The sequence below is a fragment of the Cyprinodon tularosa genome, unplaced genomic scaffold (assembly GCF_016077235.1).
Source record: "Cyprinodon tularosa strain WSP-4 unplaced genomic scaffold, ASM1607723v1 ctg1913, whole genome shotgun sequence".
NCBI lineage: Eukaryota > Metazoa > Chordata > Actinopteri > Cyprinodontiformes > Cyprinodontidae > Cyprinodon > Cyprinodon tularosa.
The window spans coordinates 25,402-33,288 of NW_024038684.1; positions in this window are offsets into that span (position 1 = coordinate 25,402).

The following is a 7,887-nucleotide window of genomic DNA, read 5'->3' on the forward strand; positions in this document are numbered from 1 at the left end:
TGTAACACTGTGGCCCTGGCACGTAACACTGTGCCCCTTGCACGTAACACTGTGGCCCTGGCACGTAACACTGTGGCTCTGGCACGTTACACTGTGGCCCTGGCACATAACACTGTGGCTCTGGCACGTAACACTGTGGCTCTGGCACGTTACACTGTGGCCCTAGCACGTTACACTGTGGCTCTGGCACGTAACACTGTGGCCCTGGCACGTAACACTGTGGCTCTGGCACGTAACACTGTGGCCGTGACACGTTACACTGTGGCTCTGGCACGTTACACTGTGGCCCTGGCACGTTACACTGTGGCCCTGGCACGTAACACTGTGGCCCTGGCACGTAACACTGTGGCTCTGGCACGTTACACTGTGGCCCTGGCACGTTACACTGTGGCTCTGGCACATAACACTGTGGCCCTGGCACGTAACACTGTGGCTCTGGCACGTTACACTGTGGCTTTGGAATGTTACACTGTGGCCCTGGCACGTAACACTGTGGCTCTGGCACGTAACACTGTGGCTCTGGCACGTTACACTGTGGCCCTGGCACATAACACTGTGGCCCTGGCCCGTAACACTGTAGCTCTGGCACGTTACACTGTGGCTCTGGCACGTAACACTGTGGCTCTGGCATGTAACACTGTGGCCCTGGCATGTAACACTGTGGCCCTGGCACGTAACACTGTGGCTCTGGCATGTAACACTGTGGCCCTGGCATGTAACACTGTGCCCCTTGCACGTAACACTGTGGCTCTGGCACGTTACACCATGGCCCTGGCACATAACACTGTGGCCCTGGCATGTAACACTGTGGCCCCGGCACGTAACACTGTGGCCCTGGCATGTTACACTGTGGCCCTGGCACGTAACACTGTGGCTCTGGCACGTTACACTGTGGCCCTGGCACGTTACACTGTGGCTCTGGCACGTTACACTGTGGCCCTGGCACGTTACACTGTGGCCCTGGCACGTTACACTGTGGCTCTGGCATGTTACACTGTGGCCCTGGCATGTAACACTGTGGCCCTTGCACGTAACACTGTTGCTCTGGCACGTAACCCTGTGGCTCTGGCACGTAACACTGTGGCTCAGGCATGTAACACTGTGGCTCTGGAATGTTACACTGTGGCTTTGGAATGTTACACTGTGGCCCTGGCACGTAACACTGTGGCTCTGGCACGTTACACTGTGGCCCTGGCACGTTACACTGTGGCCCTGGCACGTAACACTGTGGCCCTGGCACGTAACACTGTGGCTCTGGCACGTAACACTGTGGCCCTGGCACGTAACACTGTGGCTCTGGCACGTAACACTGTGGCCCTGGCACGTAACACTGTGGCTCTGGCACGTAACACTGTGGCTCTGGCACGTAACACTGTGGCCCTGGCATGTAACACTGTGGCTCTGGCACCTAACACTGTGGCCCTGGCACGTAACACTGTGGCTCTGGCACGTAACCCTGTGGCTCTGGCACGTAACACTGTGGCTCTGGCACGTAACACTGTGGCCCTGGCACGTAACACTGTGGCCCTGGCACGTAACACTGTGGCTCTGGCACGTAACACTGTGGCCCTGGCACGTAACACTGTGGCTCTGGCACGTAACACTGTGGCCCTGGCACGTAACACTGTGGCTCTGGCACGTAACACTGTGGCCCTGGCACCTAACACTGTGGCCCTGGCACGTAACACTTTGGCTCTGGCACGTAACCCTGTGGCTCTGGCACGTAACACTGTGGCTCTGGCACGTAACACTGTGGCCCCTGGCACGTAACACTGTGGCCCCTGGCACGTAACACTGTGGCTCTGGCACGTTACACTGTGGCCCTGGCACGTAACACTGTGGCCCTGGCACATAACACTGTGGCCCTGGCACGTAACACTGTGGCCCCTGGCACGTAACACTGTGGCCCCTGGCACGTAACACTGTGGCTCTGGCACGTTACACTGTGGCCCTGGCACGTAACACTGTGGCCCTGGCATGTTACACTGCGGCTTTGCAATGTTACACTGTGGCCCTGGCACGTAACACTGTGGCCCCTGGCATGTTACACTGTGGCCCCTGGCACGTAACACTGTGTCCCTGGCACGTAACACTGTGGCTCTGGCACGTTACACTGTGGCCCTGGCACGTAACACTGTGGCTCTGGCACGTTACACTGTGGCCCTGGCACGTAACACTGTGGCCCTGGCACGTAACACTGTGGCCCTGGCACGTTACACTGTGGCCCCTGGCACGTAACACTGTGGCCCTGGCACGTAACACTGTGGCTCTGGCACGTTACACTGTGGCCCTGGCACGTAACACTGTGGCCCTGGCACGTAACACTGTGGCCCTGGCACGTAACACTGTGGCCCCTGGCACGTAACACTGTGGCCCCTGGCACGTAACACTGTGGCCCTGGCACGTAACACTGTGGCCCTGGCATGTTACACTGCGGCTTTGCAATGTTACACTGTGGCCCTGGCACGTAACACTGTGGCCCTGGCACATAACACTGTGGCCCTGGCACGTAACACTGTGGCCCCTGGCACGTAACACTGTGGCCCCTGGCACGTAACACTGTGGCTCTGGCACGTTACACTGTGGCCCTGGCACGTAACACTGTGGCCCTGGCATGTTACACTGCGGCTTTGCAATGTTACACTGTGGCCCTGGCACGTAACACTGTGGCCCCTGGCATGTTACACTGTGGCCCCTGGCACGTAACACTGTGTCCCTGGCACGTAACACTGTGGCTCTGGCACGTTACACTGTGGCCCTGGCACGTAACACTGTGGCTCTGGCACGTTACACTGTGGCCCTGGCACGTAACACTGTGGCCCTGGCACGTTACACTGTGGCCCCTGGCACGTAACACTGTGGCCCTGGCACGTAACACTGTGGCCCTGGCACGTTACACTGTGGCACGCAGGATTGAAGAAGTGTCATCAGACATCAAAAGACAATTGGGACTCAGAGGAAAGGAGGTTGACTTTTTTTCGCTAGCTTCCGAGGAAAGCACAGACGCCTCTGACACTGAACAGTTACTTATTTTTTTGAGAGGAGTGGACAACGAAATGAACGTTACTGAAGAGCTGCTTAACCTTAAGAGCCTGAAAAACCAAAGGAGAGGAACAGATTTATTCTCTTCTGTTTGCGCTGCTGTGGATGACATGAAAAAAATTTTTGTATCAGTATCACCCATCACATTAATGCAGACAGTCATTTGTCATTTACAATTACTCTCTGAACACATTTGGTTTTGTAAGATCAAAATCAGTCATACATTCAAACACGTTGTCAGTTTTCACTCCAGAATAATAAACTTTTAAAAATCTAATCAACATTTATAGTTACTAATATGTCATATTTAGTGAGCCCTGCACTTGTTATTACTTGATCGTTTCTCTGTTGTTTTATTTCAAAATTCTGTAAATATTGAACTGCCATGGCGAATTTTGTTTAATGTTTCAAACGTAATTTGCATTCAAGTACTTTTACTTCTGTTTAACTGTTACAAAAAAAGTTAAGTGTTAAAAAGTTTAGTAAATATTCACTTGCCTAATATGCATGTTTCATATGAACCAAAAGATGGCTGAGATTATAATAAAAAGCAAATGTGAAATACAGAAAAGCTTGCTAATATTTGTATAAATATATGGCTGATTTATGTGCAGAATGTCTGCCAAGGTCGCCCCCCCTACATTTTTAACACAGCACATCGGGCCCCCTTTGCAATAAGTTTGGACACCCCTGATCTAAGAAGTTACATAATGACTTTATATATGTCTATAAATGTGCTGCATGTGTGTTGATATGAATGAGAACATTAATCCATACAGTTTCCGGACCTGAATCTAATCATCAGTCCATGAAGAAACTACCTGACAGATGAAAACAATGCGGCCATATTTCCCTGATCAGACGGTGATCAGATGACCAACCATCACAGCCGCGAGTTCAGGTAGAACCACGACGTCAACGTTAGAGAGGCGATGAAAGAAAACCTTCACTTCTTGCTAAAACATACTTTATCTGTGGTTCATTATCTGCAGAAGCAGATGTCCCAAGTTCCAAAAACTCATTTCAGGGAGATACTTATCCCCGCCCCCCCAGGGTCAACGGACCCCCACCATGCCCCACACACACTGAAGGCCAGCAGCTTTTCATCAACTGTTTATTGACTAATAGTAATTTCTTAAACACTAAACAGAACAGTATTGGTCTTTTATTTTCAATACTTTCAATCTAGTAGCCTTGAACATCAGCATACAGTGCACCTCGCCACGGTGACATCATTCCTCACCATGGCCGGTTCTAGACAGGGGCCAACGGGGGCCAGTGCCCCTGTAGATCACGTCCTGGCCCCTGTCGTGGCCCCTGTACTGAAGACATAATACTGAAAGAAATTCTAATGATGATCTGCGCTGGAACAGACATGATTACTGATAGGTCATTTGGATCTATTTCATTATTTTCATTACTAATTCTGTTTTACTACACTGCAAAAACGATCTAGAAATAAGTAAAATGTCTTAAACTAAGTGTATTCACCTTTAATTTGAGCAGGTAAATGAGATAGTTTAACAATGGAATTAATAATTTTACTCCTAAGATAATTAGATAAAATGCACTTGAAATAAGACAATGCAATTGTGTTTTCTTATTTTAAGTGTAAATTGTCTTGTTCCATTGACAAAGTGTCTCAATTATCTCCTCAATTCAAGAACAAATGCACTTATTTTAAGAAAAAATTACTTCCCTAGATTTAGATTTTTTTGCAGTGTAATTATTCAAAACCAATTGTCATGATGGGTTCAGAAAAGCCCAATATGCAGAACACAACGGAGTCTGATGAAAAGTTTAACAAAGTTTATTGAAGCACAAGCACATGAATGATAACACTGGAACTGGTTCAGGCCGGGGGGGCTGGTTCACTGGAGTCTGTAAGGATGACAGTTCAGTTAGCTCTGGGACTGAAGAGTTTGAGAGCTTCTGAAGGATACCTTGATGAGTCCGGGTTTTACTTTGAGAGAGGAACTGTTGGGTCCAGAGACTGTTTAGTTCAGCAAAGTCCAATAACCGCTTCAGCGTCTTACTTCTGACTTGAGGACAGACCTTGGTTTGGGTTTCCAGCTCTTAGCCAAGAGCTGCAGGGGAATCCAGAGAAGAGTCTTCAGGTTTGGCTCAGAGGGCAGGCTCAGCAGGTTAAGCTCATCCAGAGCTTCCAAGGGAAACTGGATTCCTGAAAGCAGAGACAAGGAGGAGTTAGAATCTGATCTCATCAGAGATAACAAAGATTCTCAGGTGATTGCTAGGCTCAGGTGCTAACCAAACTGGATCAACACTGCGACATTGAGGCAAGGTCTGAAGGCAGGTTATATATGTTGGAGGCTCAGCTCAGGAGGATCCAAGGCGCACTCTGCTGGAGGAAGGTGGTACAGCTCCAGATCCCAACACCAATAAGGTGATAATAAAGCTTCAGTGGGACTGAGTGGATCCCAGTTTTCATCTGCTAATTGTTTTTTAATAAAGAAAAAAATGCTCTAATTTTTCAGATTAATTTAAGTTTTTCTTGAGTTCAAATTCAAATTTATAGAAAAATGTAGTTTTAACTTAAATTAAGTCAAAAATATGTAAAATTCCTGAATTATAAATGTATATTGACCTCATAAGAAATAGAATTTTTATTGAACTTATTGAATAAATTTCCCTTCATGCAGCTCTCTTAATATATTTGAATCTCTTGCCCTGTTTTTTATTTCCTGCTTTTCTGGGCCCCCATTAAAACACTCTGGCCCCCTCTGGCCCTCTGGTCTATTTGGTCTAGATCCGCCACTGTTCCTCCCCTTCACTAGACCTGGATATACTTTAGTATATTCTGCTGTAAATTAGTCCTATATTTTCGTTTTTTACTGGAGGATTGACCCTCTGCCGTTTCCCAGGATGCACTGCTTTGAGTGGTAACTAGGTGACTGCCAGAGAGGAACCAGAGAAACTTATCAGACTGATCCAATCAGCTCTCTGATCAACCATCTGGAACGCTGGTTGATCAGAGCATCGCTTTGGACAGATATGCTGCACAGGTTTCACCAGCAACCTCCTCCCCCCACCCTCTGTTGCGCTCTGTTGTTGTCTGCTCAGTCGCAGTAGATCTAATCCTCACATGATGCATGAATTATTGCCTGCTCGCTCTCACTCACATTAAAAAACTCCACCTCACAGAGTCTAAGATCCGGGATCCTTTATCAGACTCGCGGGCATCCGTGATCCTGGAACTTCTGGGAGAATGGGGATGTCTGCAGAAGTATTCTGTGTGCTGGCAATCCCTGCATATTAACCATCTGTCAATGATCTGCTTGCAAAATTCTTTATCCTTCTTTCAATCTACAGGTCCAGTAGATGAGCCCATGTTTGCAACCTGCTGCAGCAGCCTGGTTGGGCAGGCATTGTGGAGTGGATCAACTGCATTAATATGATGGCTGATCACTTCCTCTATCAATATGATTGATCACTTCCTGTATTAACATGATGACTGATCACTTCCTCTATCAATATGATTGATCACTTCCTGTATTAACATGATGACTGATCACTTCCTGCATTAACATGATGACTGATCACTTCCTATTGATAGAGGAAGTGATCAGTCATATTGATAGAGGAAGTGATCAGTCTTCCTGTATTAACATGATGACTGATCACTTCCTATTGATAGAGGAAGTGATCAGTCATATTGATAGAGGAAGTGATCAGTCTTCCTGTATTAATATGATGGCTGATGACTTCCTGCATTAACATGATGACTGATCACTTCCTATTGATAGAGGAAGTGATCAGTCATATTGATAGAGGAAGTGATCAGTCTTCCTGTATTAATATGATGGCTGATGACTTCCTGCATTAACATGATGACTGATCACTTCCTATTGATAGAGGAAGTGATCAGTCATATTGATAGAGGAAGTGATCAGTCTTCCTGTATAAATATGATGGCTGATCACTTCCTGCATTAACATGATGACTGATCACTTCCTATTGATAGAGGAAGTGATCAGAAGCGCTTTTCGAAGCTCGTTTGTAATGTTCCTCTAGTTCACGTAGGTCTGACCTTTTCACCCTTGCAGAATATTTTTTTATTTATCTAGACATGCATAAGGTAGAAAGAAAGCCCCAAGCTGCCAAAGAAGATACCAAAAGAGGAAAAACGTCGGCTACCAAGGACCATGATTATGTATCAGAAATGGAGACTGAAAGAGGCGGGAAGGAAAACGAGGTCTGCATGAAAGTTATCTCAAAGGGAAGGAGCTAATGCCCGAAAAATAAGGAAATCAAACACAACAATGGAAGATCTACTGGATGCCATCCAAGCTTTACATCTGCCATTTGACACTCAGGATGAAAAGATGGCCGATATGAACGTAAAATTAACCCAAAACGCAGCAACTATTAGCAATCTTGCTAAAGCTCCAGAGTTTAACGCTGCTGAGGTGAGATTGTAAAGGAAAAGTTGCTAGTCTGGAGTCAGAGGTGTCAACTCTACGAAAGGAAGGCCATAGACTCCATGTCAGCTCAAGAGAGATGAATCGTTATAAACGAAGATGGAACCTGAGGATCAGAGGGATGAAGGAGGCGATGGGGAAAACATTCGACAGGAAGTGATTCCATTGTTGAAAAAGATTGCTCCAGAATGGGCCGAGAGGATATATGGTGATCGGTTTGGGGAGAAGGAAGACCACCGAACCTGTCCGATTATTGTCCAATTCACCAAACTTCAACATAGAGACGGCAAGAGACTCACTCATGCGGCGCAGACGCCACCTTGTGGTCAAACCAATAGGGAGAAAGATCTTGTTCAGCCATGGCTCTAACCGCTCTGGAGGGGTCCTACCTGCTTTAAACAGATGT